General features: G+C 41.3%; 1 protein-coding gene across 1 annotated transcript in view; it reads right to left on the bottom strand.

Annotated features, from left to right (window-relative positions):
* Nucleotides 1-12,970, bottom strand: part of PKD2L1 (polycystin 2 like 1, transient receptor potential cation channel) — a 261,390-nt gene that overhangs the window by 137,298 nt on the left and 111,122 nt on the right. The gene's annotated exons all lie outside the window — the stretch shown is intronic.

Genomic DNA, 12,970 nt, shown 5'->3' with positions numbered 1-12,970 from the left:
CCACATGCAAAGGAAGGCAGGCCCACTAGCTCATACCATATGAAAAAAATTAAACCAAAATGAAGCAGCTTATACTACAAAACTCTGAGGAGAAAATATAGGTGTAGATATCCATCACCTTGGATTAGACCATGGTCTCTTACATATGATAGTAAAAGACAAAAAAATAAAGGAAAAAGATAATTTGGGCTTCATCAAAATTAATAACTATCCCTTCACAAGATGCTATCCAGACACTGAAAATGTGACTCACCTAATGGGAGAAAATATTTGCAAATCATTTATTTGATAAGAGACTAGCACTCAAATAGACAAAGTATTTTTTTTTTTAGTTTTCATAATGATGCATGATAATTGCACAGAGTTGTGGCATATTTCTATATGCATATAACATAATTTAATCAATTCAACTCTCCAGTATCTCCCATTACACTCCCTGTCCTCCATCAGATCAAGTGTTTGAATATACATTTCTGCAAAGAAGATACACAAATGGCCAAAAGCACATAACTAGTCATTATTAGCCATCATGGAAATACCAATCAAACCCATAATGAGATACCACTTCATACTAACTAGGATGACTATAATTAAAAGAAAAACAGTTAAGAACAGCTATTGGTGAAGATATGAAGAGACGAGAACCTTCATGATGCGGTGAAAATATACTTTAAAATGTAAATTCTTTTTAGAAAGGAGTTTGGCAAAAGGTTTAAAATATTCAGGTGCAATGTGACCCAGCAATTCTACCTCCATGAGTATACCCAAGAGAAATAAAAACTTAATTCACATAAAAACTTGTACATGAATGTTGATGGTTGCATTAAATAATAGTCAAAAAATATAAACAACCCAAGTGTCCACAACAAATTAATGGATGAAAGCAATTCGGCAAGGCATGGGATATAGTTCATTGGTAGCGTTCTTGCCTAGCTAGCATGTGCAATGTCCTGGGTTCATTCTCTGGTACTGTAAAACCAAGTAATGATCCAGCATATTCATACAATGGAGTATTATTCAGTCATAAAAAATGAAGTACTAATACATGGTATCAAATAGATAGAGGTTGAAAACATTCTGAGGCCAAGCAGTCAGATGCAAAGGAAAATATTCCATGTAGTATACCTTCATTTATATGAAATGTCAGAAAAGGTAAATAAACAGGCAGAAAATATACTGGTAGTCATTAATGTCTGGGGGAGGAAAGTGGGGAGTACTGTTAATAAGCTTGTTTGTGGCATGAAAATTTTCGAATTAGATTGTGATGTTGCTAGCATGATGCTAAAAATATACTAAAAAGAACTGCATTATACTATGTAAAGAATGATTTTGTGGTATATAAATTGTATCTCAATTTTTAAAAATTCTATGAGAAGCTGGGTGCAATGGTGCTTGTCTGTCACTCCAGCAACTCAGGAGGGTGAGTCAAGAGGACCACAAACTTAAAAAAAAAAAAAAAAAAAAAAAAAAGGTTCAGGATGTAGGTAAGTGGTAGGGAATCCCTGGGTTCAATCCCCATTACCCACCAAAAAAAGAGGAAGTGGGAAAATGTCCTGTATTTTAATGTTCTTACTATTAGTTAGAGCTGAGATTCAAATCCAAATATGATTAAAGTATTTGATTAAAGGAAGCACTCTATAATCCCTTAATTATACAATTATATGGTCTCCAGGCTCAGCTTAAAAGAAAGCAGTTACTATCCATATGACAAAAGACAGCTGTTATAAACTGGAGTTTTAAGATGGCAATTTCGCTATACCAAATTACACTAGTTGGAAGAATCAGGAAACTTGTGCTACATTAGTGAAAGGAGTTTAGACCACTACGCAAACACAAATCCACCTTTCTTTTGAGTAAGAAGTTCAAGTTCTTAGTCTACCAAACTGGTGGACACAATAATAATAGCAATATCAACATTTTTACAGACAATGAAGAAAAACAGGAAAGTGAAAGGCAGCAGATAACCCAGGCTTGCTCATGGATCTATTTTTCCTCCTCAGAGAATTTTGATTGGCAGAAGGGCTCCCTATTCAGTGGTTTTCTTTGTTCATTTTAGAGATAAATACATTTTATTTGAAGTGAAATGAACGCAATGTAAAAGTAACCATTTTAAAGCACACTTTGTGGCATGAGTACAGTCACAATATTGTGCTCCAATGGAGTTTTAAGCCCTTCTCTCTCCCATGGAAACAGACCTGACATTCCCTCTTTACTTTTCCAACCATACTCCACCCTTGTGGAGCTCCTAGAGGGCATCTTCCTCTTACAGAAACGTCTTCCTACACCAAAATAGATGGTATTCAATTAAAGGGTGGAGATATCTCATGCCTTCATTTAAGTTCTATCTTTGCTACAAGCTAGAAGAAATGTCAGAGGGAGTGGGAGTCCTATTATGTGACCTATTGTTAACTTCCTATGCCGCAGACAAAGAGCTGATTCTTGAACACTGACTTTGGGAGAAATGTCACAAGCCCAAATCACAGACTCCAAGGAGCTTAGATTCTATAGTAGGATTTCTGGAGGCAGAACCCTCCCCTTTGGCAACACATATTGGTTCCTCCCCCATTGTCTGCGGATGGTAGGCAACCCAGGCCACCCAGGACTCACAAAGGGGCAGTGTGTGCTGTGCTGACTCACGGTTTTTCTGGGTGAGGACCTCTCAGAGGGACCAAAGGGGCCATTTCTCACAGGAAGCAGTGAGTAGCCTGGGTCAGGCCAGGCTTTGAAAAACCTTGTGAACAACTGCAGGCAATGAAGAAAAAGAGGAAAGTGAATGTGAAAGACAGCAGATGACCCAGGCTTGCTCATGGATCTATTTTTCCTCCTTAGAGAATTTTGATTGGCAGAAGGACTCCCTATTCAGTGTTCATTTCAGAGATAAATACATTTTATTTTAAGTGAAATGAACACAATGTAAAAGTAACCATTTTAAAGCACACTTTATGGCATGAGTACAGTCACAATATTGTGCTCTAATTCCAAAGCATTTTCATCTCCCCAAGGAAAATCTCATACTCACTAAAAGGTGACTCCTCATCTTCTCTGCAACCCCACTTCACCTTCCACCCTTGGCAATAATCAATGTGCTGTCTCTATAGATTTATTCTAGATGTTTCACAGAAATGGAATCCTACAATACCCTGACCTTTGGCATCTGAATTCCATCTCAGCATAATGCTTTCACATTCATCCACATTGTAGCAGAAATCAGTACATTTCTTTTAATTGCTGGTAAATATTTCATTGTATGTATATACCACAGCTGGTTTATCATTTCATCTTTCGATGAACATTTGGGTAGTTCCACCTTTTGAGTAGTTTGAACAGTGCCCATATGAACATTTGGGGACAAATATTTGACAACTCCTTTGTATTTGTTTGCATATATACCTAGGAATGGAGCACAAGAGTCATATGGTAATTGTTTAATTTTATGTTGGGGTCACCACAGTGTTTTCCACGTAGCCGCACCATTTACTGTCCCACTACCAACGTATGAGCGTCACCCTTTATCCTTCATCTGTCCCTTTCCTCCTCCCTTCTTCAGGGAAGTCAGTCCCCACAGGACCCCTTGCCCCGGAGTAGAGGGTGGGAGAAGCCGCACCCCTGATGGCAAGATGAGCGTCAGGGCAAAGCCTCCAGTCTTGCCTTTTCCACCAACAGGGCAGAGCGCGCAGGGGCGGGCGGACAGACAGCCACCTCGCTGACCCACCGCGGCCACCCGTGTGATTCCACAGAACCACCGTCCCAGACACTCCAACGCCCCGTCCTCACCCCTACCCCCACTAAACTCCTCAACAGCCCAACCGAGGTGGGAAGGAGGCCGCCAGCCCGGCTCGGCCTGCGGCGGTGGGCACTGAGCCCTCAGCCGCAGCTCCTGCAGCCCAACCGCTGCCTCCTGCCCTGGGCCGGGTCCTGGAGGAGCCGGGCTGCGCAGACTCCCGGGGAGCGAAGCCGCGCCCTCCGCACCTCCCGCGGGGTTACTGTCGGTCACAGACGCGACCTTCGGGGTTACTCGCGTTCACACCGCGCTCAGAGCCTGAGCCCGTGCAGCCAATCAGCGACCGCCTGGCTTGTCAGACGGCGTCGGCGCCAATCAGGAGGCGCGACCGCTCCAGCCCTCGCTGCGCTTGTATCCGTCCCGGGTATCCTTTTTACTTTCCGGACTCCGCGCGCCGGGCTCTGAGCTTTCCCGCCTGATCCGCCGCGCCCGGGAACCGGGAAGTGCGGACGGCCTTGAAGAGCCGAAGCCGCGTGCGCTGCGGCCTTGAGAGCTCTCTGAGCGGTGGAGGCCGCTCCTCCCCAGTACAGGCCCTCCTTCCCTGCCCGGAAGAAACGCAAAGAGCTTTAGCCTGCCGTGCTGCCAGCCCCTAGCCCCGGGGCCTATGGCCTGGTGGGTGCACGTTCCCCCGCTGCCCTTGAGGTGGGGGAGACCTGGCTAAGCAGGGCGGGCTGGTGGGCAGGGAGCGTTTTGATTCCTGCCTGCAGTAGTGCAAAGTACCTGTCACACACGAGGTAGGGCGCCACGAGTCTGCAGAACAGACTAGAGATTGAGTCTTGATGGAAGAGCTTGCGGTAAAGCAGAGAAGTAGAAAATGTTCAGGAACGTTACAGTTAGATGTCACTGGGTAATAAGGGGTGTGGAGTGGAAAGTGGAAGAGAAAGATGGAGAAGAAGCTGTAAATGCCTGCACAGAGGAAGCGAATCTTTTCTTGACATGATGAAGCGTCATCAGATATGTTCAGGCAGGATCGGAAAATCTAGGGCAAGGGATGTAATCCAGCAGTAGAGCGCTTGCCTAGAATGTATGAGGCCCTTAGTTTAGTCCCCAGCACCGCAGGGAGGAAAAATCACTCTGACGGCAACAGCAGAGCAGAGAGTACTAGACTAGAGCTGGAAGGTCAATTCGAGCTTTGATACTGCTCAGATGAGGTGGCGTAAGTCCTTCATATTTGAAATAGTGATGATAGGAATAGAAAGGAAGGACACATCTGGAACATTTTGGAGCAGAATCAATAGCACTCTATTGATCCGATCTGTGAGGTGATGGAGAAGAGGGATTGAAGATAACTGAGGTTTTTAGTCAGAGCAATCGCAAAGAAAGCACTTGCACCAAATGACAGGTAGTTTTAAAAGGAGCACGGCAGTAATCTCACGGGGCTCAGGGTGCTGAGGCGGTAGGATAGAGAGTTCAAAGCCAGCCTCAGCAATTTAGCGAGGTCCTAAATAATTTAGCTAGACCCTGTCTCAAAATAAAAATAAAAAGGACTGGGGATGTGGCTCAGTGGTTAAGCACCCTTGGATTCAAAATACTTTAAAAAGAAAAGGAAAAAAGGAGGGAGAGAAACCTGGGGCTGGAGGTGTAGCTTGGTGGAAAAGCACTTGCCTAAGATGTGCAAGTGTTGGATTCAGTCTCCAGGACCACATGAAAAAAATAAAAAGCAGATTTGGAAAGGGAATTGAAGTTCAATTTTGATATACTGAGTTGCTGGAAACACATGTTCCTGGAAATACTACTCATTAAGCTCTTGGCCATCAGGATCTAATTTCAGAAGAAAAGTAGAGATGAGATTAAATGAGTTTATATGATGTTATGGAGAAAGTTGATAACCTAAGAAGAAATGATAAACTAAGAAGATTCAAGGACATGATATTGGGAAATAGCAAAACAACTGGTAGAAATAGGACACAGTGGTAACAGAGAAAGAAAAGACAGACCAAAATAATAACAATTAGAATAGGATAATATAACTGAAAAAGAATTCCATCAAGAAGAAGCAGGAAAACATAAATACATGTACTAAAAGCAATTTGCCTAAATAAATTTCAAAGGGTTTTGTTTGCTTTTTCTATCCCCCCTCTTGGTTAAAATTTGAAATAGTCATTTGAAGGAACACTATACAGCCATTAAAATTATGTTGTAGGTTTTGGGGGTGTAGCTTAGTCATAGAACATATGGTTAGCATGCACAAGGCCCTGGGTTTGATGCCCAGGACACACATGCAAAAATTTATCTTGTCAAACTACATTAATTTTCACTAAAATGCTCCATGTCTCTTAAGAAAAACATTCAGATTAAAGAGTAGTATGTATATAATTATGTTATTTTTAAAATTACATATGTGACAGCTAAGGGACAGGGAACTTTTAGGGTGAGAGACCTGTTCTATGTCTTAATTAACGCTGTGATTATATAGCTGTATAGAATAATCCCAAAGCCTCAAACTGTAATGCCTTCTTTAAAAAGAGACCGCTGTTGCTGGGTTGGTGGTGCACACCTGAAATTTCAGTCACTTGGGAGACTGAAACAGGAGGATTATAAATTCCAGGACATCATGGGAAACTTAGCAATCCTTGTAGAAAGAGAAAAGGAAGGAAGGAAGGAAGGAAGGAAGGAAGGAAGGAAGGAAGGAAGGAGGGAGGGAGGGAGGGAGGGAGGGAGGGAGGGAAGAAAGAAAGAGAAAGGGATTGGGGATGTAGTTTAGTGATAAAGCAACCTGAGTTCAATTCCCAGTAAGAGAGAGAGAGAGAGAGAGAGAGAGAGAGAGAGAGAGAAATGGCCCTACTTTGTGCCGGAGTATAAATGGCAGAAAAGAGCACAGTGCCTGGAACACCTGGAGGGCTCAGTGATTGGAGAAGGGGTGATTCAGAACCACTGCATGGGGGAGGGAGGACTGGGAGTACCATCTGGAAGAATGAGTAAAGACCACATCTGGCCCTTCACAACAAAACCACAAACAAATGACCTAGAGGAGGTCCAGATAAAAAAGATAGTGGATGATACTAAATCATTTCAGACTGAAAAGGGGAAGGTTCATTTATGAGGGGACTTGGCAGATGACCTAAAACTTACCACAGATGTGGGCCTTTTCCTTATTACTTCAGAGTTTTGAATGAAGCAGTTTAACTATGAAAGCATGGCTGTGGAGGAGACTGAGAAGAGCCAAATTCAAGTGGCCTTAAACTGTTCTAGGATGTTTGGGGAAGGGCAAACTGCTCCTCACTAGATGGATTCAGCCTGTCAAAGATGCTATGAGGAGGTTTCTCATGGGGTGAGATAACAGTTATGATTTCTTCTTAGATTTTGAAACTTTCTTATTTTAAGTACTTGAAGATCCTTAAACCAAACATGTGGTGATAGTTGAGTTTGTTATTTTCAGTCTATCAAATGAATGTCAATCTTAGTATCTCTTTTGGTGTCTAGCTGTTTCCCACTTCTTCATGGTTTTAAGCAAAGCTATTTAAGCTGTCTTTCTGATCTAGACTAGATGGTCTTAAAATGACCAGACTGTTTGATAGCCACTAATTGCCCATCTAACTAGGCATCTGTTAGAAATTTAATTATTTGATTTTAATATGAGTTCCATTACATTCATCTGTGTCACTTTCACTTTGCATTCTATGACACAATGGGAAAATGATTACATAAGAGTCAATATGACCTAATTTCAAGTATTGGATCTAGTATTTACTAGATGCATGACTTTGGGAGAGCCATTTCACATAGATAGTTTTGATGTTTGACCTATGGACCCTGAGGGTAACCTAAGTACCTTTGGGATTTCTGGGAGGCTGAAATAACTAAAACTTGGGTCATTTTTCAAATCATTAAATTGTAATACTTCTTATATTCTGGATATTAAGCCCTTATAAGAAATATAATATTCAGTATTTTCTCTTATTCTGTGGGTTGTCTTTTCACTTTCTTGATAGTCTCTTTTGAAGTGCAAAAGTTGGTCATTTTGGCCCAAATTACACATTTTTTTCTTTCATTGCTGGTGTTTTGGTGTCATACTAAGAAAGCATTCCTGATTTGAAGCGACAAGGATTTACACTTTGTTTAATTCTAAGAGTTTTATAATTATATCTTACATTTAAGCCTTTGATTCATTTTTATTTCATTTTGGCACATGCTATGAGGTAAGTCAGTAATTTTAAGTGTGAAAAAGAGTCCTGAGAGCAAAGTGTTTGAGAACCACTAATGTAACTTCTTTGAGCCTCAGTTTCTCATCTTTAAAATGGTGACAGTATTTGACTTACCACGTCATAGGACAGCTATCAGGTCAAAAGAGGACATATGAATGATTACACAACATAATTAAAGTACTGGCTGGGTGTGGTGGCACACACCTGTAATCCCAAAAGCTTGGGAGGCTGAGGCAGGAGGATTGCAAGTTCAAAGCCAAACTCAGCAACTTAGCGAGGCCCTAAGCAACTTAGTGAAACCTTGTCTCAAAACAAAAAATAAAAAGGGCTGGGGATGTGGCTCAGTGGTTAAGCACCTCTGGGTTCAATCCCCCATACCAAAAACTAAAAATAATTAATTAAAGCACTGTTCCAATGTAGTTATCATTACTGCCTTCATCTCCTATGTTTGTGTTGTATGCTTACCTCTTGAAACATCCTTAAGTCCTTCTTGTTCTCCATCTGCCACAGAAGCTTCCTCATATTAGATACGAAGTTGATCCTTACCAAATACGGGTGCACAGATTCACAGAGCAGAACGAATCATGCCTGTGCCCTTGTGGAGGCATGCACTTTTTTGAACTTACTCTCTGGTCACTTCCTGCTGTGAACTCATTTTTACTTAAGCAGAACTCATAGTCTTCTTCCCATGAAGCAGTCTTCTCCATTTGATGTTGGTGAAGTGAATACTTTGAACATAAGCAGAGGAGTTTAAAAGCATCCCTAGTAAATTTCAATTATTTATTCTTTCTAACTTTGGAATCTTTGGAGACCTTTTTGAATCCCAGTTATTTCTTCCAAGATATTAAATATCTCTTCTTGATTTGTGATTGAAAATAAGATGAGCATGTCCTCTCTATTACAGATAAGAGGGTTGCTCAGGTCACAACCGAGAGCAAAGTTAAGTGTTTGTTTTAAACTAATCTAAAATGAGAACTCCTCTCCTTGAGAACTGTGCAAGGAATGATGAGTACATCTGTCTACCAGGGTCATTCCAATTGTGTCCTCTAAATAGTTCCCTTATTTGTGTCATGGATTGAATTACCATCAGAGTCAATGGAAGAGCTAATGAAGAAAAAGGGAAAACATTCCAGAATTTGGTAGGTAAAGGGTAACATTCTGTATTAAAATAACCACTGTTAATATTATGTGTGCCTTTTATCCATGGTGAAGGCCACACAGAGAGGTGAAAGGTTAACAAAGAATCTGTAACTCATAAGTTTAAGATTTGGCAAGTCTGAGCCCCATCAAAGAGGCTGGACCCCAGGGACACTCCAGCCTCTAGAGAAGAAGATATAGGGAAAGTAGTGGGAAAGAAGTAGGTGCATTTAGAATCAGTGGTTTGGAATTCACTGGAGAGTAAGGAAGAGGAAATACACAAGAATTCAGTCAACCTGGTTTTGAAATATATAACTGAAGTTTTAAGTTGCCCAGGAAGAAGTCTAATAAAAATGGACTAAAACAGAGGGATTCTAACATAGTCCTAGCAGAGCAGATCCCAGAGTCACCCAGTGTCTCCCTTCCTTCTCCTCAGTGCCCTTGTTATGGTGTGGGTAAGTGGCTGGGGGAAGGCAGGTGAGATCTGAAACAAGACAGTGTTGTCACAAGAAATTGGGAGAGGAGTTTCCCAATGAACTGAGTTCATTTGAAAAGTCTCCTGTGGTTACCTTGAACTTTTTTTCTTATTTTATGCCTAAATTAATTTGTACATAACTTAATGAGTGAGAATGTTTCATAAGGCTTGTTATGAAAATGGCAGAACCCCTTTGACCTCTCCTCACCATTTTCTGCTTCTCAGAGGCACCTTTGAACTCCTTTTAGCTCACTCTTTGGCAGTTACCTCTGTATCTCTATGTGACATGTGACATATAAGCATATGATCACTTAGCGATTACCTTACTTACTGGCTTCTTGCCAGGTTGGAAGAGCATTTCATCTTTTCCCCATCTCCATGACCTTAGCCACAACTCACTCATTCACGTGTGCACCTGCATGGTTCACTTTCTCAGTCCTCTAAGTACAGTTGTGTTGTAATTTTGGTTATATCAATATAACCATAGTGTTTATATTGCTATGACCATGATGACTTTGTAAACATTGTTCATGGAGTAGCTGTGCCATATACCTATGGTTTCTCTCTTGCACAACTTTTTGTTTCCTCTGGGCCTAGTAACTTATTTCTGACCTTTCGGGTTTATTCCAACACCCCCCCCCCACCCCCACCATTGTCTACATCTCTTCTCACTATTTTTGGTCACATCAGGTATTCTATCCATCTCACTGTCATGAAGCAAATTCTCCTGGAGCCTGTCACCTGCTCCTCTTGGACTAGGTGCCCTCTGAACCTGATGCATGGCTCTTCCGAGAATTCTCAGTGGTATTATTATAGTGATTTATTTTACTGCTCCCTTGGGTTAGATCCTCTGTTCCTGGATTCTTTGTATCTCTTTCTTGGTTTACTCTATTATTTAGAAGAAGCACATTCTCATAATTTCATGAGAAACAGAATATTTCCAAGATATTCTCTGTCTCCAGTTTTCCAAAATTTCTTGATGATGTGCCTTGATATGTTTCCATTTCCATTAGTATGTATTCAGTTCCACAAATTATCAGAGACCCTTTGTGCTACTCAGCTTCTCCATTGCCGTGACCAAAATACCTGACAAGAAAAAGGAGGAAAGATTTATTTTGGGTCCTAGTTTCAGAGGTTTCAATTCAAGGTCAGATGATTATAAGACAGAGACATCATGACAGAAGAATGTGGCAGAGGAAAACTGTTCATCTTATAGCAACTGGGAGGCAGAGAGTAGGAGACTAGGACTAAAAAATACTTTCCCAGGGCATGCCTACAGTGACCTACGTTCTCCACCCTGCCCACTGCCTGCGGCTTCCACTACCTCCTAGGAGTTCATCTATTCAGCTGTCAATGGGTTAATCCATTGTTGAGGTCAGAGCCCTCATGATCCAATCACTTTCCAAAGTCTTGGGGAGCAAGACTTCAATACCTGAGACTTTGGGGAACAGTCCAGATCCAAACACACTTAATATTTAGAAATCCTTGTTCTGTAACTCTGAAAATTTTATTTTACTTATTAATTGATGATTTCCTCATCCTCTTACAGTTTATTTGTTCTCTCGACTTTCCAAAATGGAACCTGTTTACCAAAATCTTTCCTCTCTTATATTCCATTTATTTTTCTTTGAATTTATAGGGTGGGACCCTCATAGTGATGGGATGATAAGCAAAAGACACAAATATCAACTGCATAAATGAGTCTGCATCTTTTCTATAACAAGTTTATTTACTTTCCAGTATAGAAGAAATTCCCATTAACTTTCTTTTTATGGGAACAAATATCTAGGTACTCTATCAATAAGGAAAGAAGAATAGAGAGGAGAAAAGAAGGAATGAAAGGAGAAACAGAATTAGAGTGGTTTCATATTCACTTTTCAACAAAATTCAAACTTTGGCCAATTTGAACAAGGGAACTGTCAGTAAATTGAACATGAATCTTGGTTTTTGTCGAGTAAAGTGCATTTCAGAAAGTCAGTACACTGAGAGCAGTGAGGGTCAGTCTGCATAGAGCTGAGACAGCAACATGCCCATCCTGAGATGTGGAGGGGACTTGGGGCTGCTCTAACCAGATCAGGCCATCTCCAGTCACTGACATTTGGCTCTGAAATGACTACTTGTCATGTGCTTGTTGTTCCTGTAACTGAATTATTCCTGTGCCAACTTGGCTTATGAAATATTTACCAACAATTAATGATATTGTGACAAAAGGCACAGGCAGGCCCTGAGGGCTTTTAAAATGCCACTTTTGTAATTTCTCTTTTTAGAACAATAATGAAAACAAAGTTACCAGGGGGTATTTTCAACAGGACTGTCTTATTGGAACAATGCCCAAAGGAAGGCCCATAGCCACGGGTTCATAAAGTGGCTAAAAACTGTTAAATAGGAGAAAGACAAATCCTTTCCTTTTTACCTTGACTCAGTTTGCCTTCCTATCCTGCTTTAATTTTTTTCAAACTGCTCTGAGTTCCATACCAAAAAGTGGCAGGATAAGCAGAGCTGGCCCCAGCCCTGCCTTCTAGCCCCTTCTCCTGCTACGCCAGTGCTGTCTGCTAGGGAGGTTTCTCATGTTCATTCATGGAGCTCTGTAGCTCTCATTCTATAGCCCTCATGTTTAAGTTCCTTCTAGTCAGACACTTCCATGTGTCTGGTGATGTATGCATGGGGTGCAGTATGGTCTTGGGAAGATGGGTACTGGAAATCGGTCTGCATAGGCTCTGAAAATGTCCAGCAATGGGACAAATTTAAATCATGTGCTACCTGCTAGGATGCAAAGAGAACACAGCATCAGCATTCTGCTCCTGACAGGTGCATAACCTGAACCTCACTATGAGGAAATATTAGACAGGTGAAAATTGAGAAGCATTCTGCAAAAGAAGTGTCTTTTAATCCCAAAGGTATTAAGATCATCAAAGTCAAGAAGACATCAGTCTACACTGAAAGAAAGCGAAGAGACGTGATAATAATATGCAATGCACAATTTCAGATTATATTTCTTTGCTAAAAAGGACATTCCTTGGACAACAGCATTGGGTCTGAGGGCTAGTAGTTGTAGTATGATACTGAGAAGAAGGCTCTTACTTATTGGAAATTAACAAAGAACACAGGCAGAGGGATGTGGGTCCCACCCTGACAACTTACTTTCAAATGTTTCAGAAAAAGTTCTTGCTAGATACTTTGACTACATGGACATCTTCTTTCTCACTGCAGTTGGGACTCAACACTGCATATCAGGTTGCCTCTTCCACATGGGTGCTCTCCCTACCCAACTCAGGCCCCAGCAACAAGTGCCGAAGCCCTCTGAGTGAGGTCTCCTTTCCTACTTAGAATTTGGTGTGTAATTCTACAGACCTCTGCCCCCCAGCTCAACCACCATGAAAATCACTATCCTGCTTACCTAATGGTCTTTGGTTAAAATTGTTCATGAAGGTA

This window comes from Sciurus vulgaris (genome assembly GCF_902686455.1).
Source record: "Sciurus vulgaris genome assembly, chromosome: 4".
Classification (NCBI taxonomy): Eukaryota; Metazoa; Chordata; class Mammalia; order Rodentia; family Sciuridae; genus Sciurus; species Sciurus vulgaris.
This window is presented reverse-complemented; position numbering and strand designations above follow the sequence as displayed.